We start from the raw sequence: 1,628 nt of genomic DNA on the forward strand, positions 1-1,628 counted from the left end.
CTATCGCCCCGCCGCAGTCAGGGAACCCCAGCGCATTAAAGCCATCCACAATGGTCTGCACATTTCCCAAAGTCACGACCCTTGCTAGCAGCTGATCAATAATTGTGTTGGCTATTTGGATCACAGCAGGCCCCACAGAAGATTTGCCCACTCTAAACTTATTCCCGACTGACCGCTAGATGTCGGGCGTTGCAAGCTTCCGCAGGGCTATGGCCACTCCCTTCCCAACTGTGAGGGTGGCTCTCATTTTGGTGTCTTTGCGCTTCAGGGCAGGGGACAGCAAGTCGCAAAGCTCCATGAAAGTGGCCCTTACGCATACAAAAGTTTCTCAGCCACTGGGAATCATCCCACACCTGCAACGCAATGAGGCCCCAGCAGTCTCTGCTTGTTTTCTGGGCCCAGAATTGGCCTGCCACGGCATGAACCTGGCCCAGCACCACCCTGATCTCCCAATTGCCACACGCCGTGCCATCTTTGTCCATGTCCTCATCAGTATAGTAATCGCACCGTCGTCGTTTCCTCGCCCCATTTTGCAGGGACTGCACATACTGCTGGATAATGTGCGAGGTATTTACAATGGTAAAAACTGTGGCAGGGGAAGAGGTGCTGTTTGGTTCGTGGTAGCCAAAGAAAGGCGGGAAATGGTGGTCTTCTGTGGCTTTCACGGAGGCGGGAGCCCAGGACAGACAACCCGGAGAAGCTCGGAAGCGTGGCACCAGCGGGAGAGCAGAGTTGGAGGCAGAAGAGTTCGATGAGGAAGAGAAAGAGTAGATAGTAGAGATTACATCGGAAGGGGAGAGGAAATGAGAGGCGGATTCATAGTTGCAGGAGAGCAAGCGGTGCACCGTCTGCTGAAAGCAGTACGGCGTCTGCATGCCAAGACGGTGTGAAACGATTGTCTGCCAGAGCTTCCTGATGACACGCACCAGAAACACCCGCAAGAATGTTTTTGCCCCATCGTGCACTGGGAGTGTAACCCCGAGTTCCAGTGGGCGGCGGGAACTGCAGGAACTGTGGGATAGCGACCCACGGTGCACCCGCTCCGACGTTCGATGCTAGCCTCGGGACTGTGGATGCACTCTGCCGAATTCACGCGCTTTAGTGGGGACACCGAAGACTGAATGTCTAAAATAGCTCCCAAAATTTCGAATCGAATAATTTTGAACTAATTTCGTACTGTACACGTACCGTTAGAAAAGTCTTTGTGTGTGTGTTAGATGGATGGGAGGGTGTCTAGAAACCACTCAGCTCTAGTATTTTTTTCTCTGATTTCCGTTAGAAAATCTAAAGCAGGGAGCAAGAAGAGTTGCCTTCTCTGAGGCTTGAACTCAGGACCTTCAGATTATGAGACTGATGCACTGCCCGCTGCGCTAAGAAGGCTTGGAAGAGCTTTAGGCTCGGTGCTTATAGAACCAGCTGAGCAGCGGGGAACAGCAGAGCAGCAAACAGCAGGAGTTTGCCTGGGAGTTCACCTGGAGTGAGCCCACTGAGGCTTACACCCTAACGACTTCTCTGAGGAATTACTGCATCTCCGGAGGAAGCTCATAGTAGGAAGGTAATATGGATGGGGAGTGTTCAACTGTTGTGACCTGCACTGGATGTGCCATGTTTGTCTTTCTTCCAGAGGA

At 52.4% G+C, this 1,628-nt stretch overlaps 1 non-coding gene across 1 annotated transcript; it reads right to left on the reverse strand.

Moving 5' to 3' along the window:
* Window positions 1-1,307: 1,307 nt before the first annotated feature.
* Window positions 1,308-1,380, reverse strand: TRNAM-CAU (transfer RNA methionine (anticodon CAU)). Its single transcript has one exon. It is a non-coding gene; the product is annotated as a tRNA-Met (tRNA).
* Between the last annotated feature and the right edge of the window lie 248 nt (window positions 1,381-1,628).

This window comes from Caretta caretta, chromosome 28 (genome assembly GCF_965140235.1).
Source record: "Caretta caretta isolate rCarCar2 chromosome 28, rCarCar1.hap1, whole genome shotgun sequence".
In the NCBI taxonomy this organism is placed as follows: Eukaryota; Metazoa; Chordata; order Testudines; family Cheloniidae; genus Caretta; species Caretta caretta.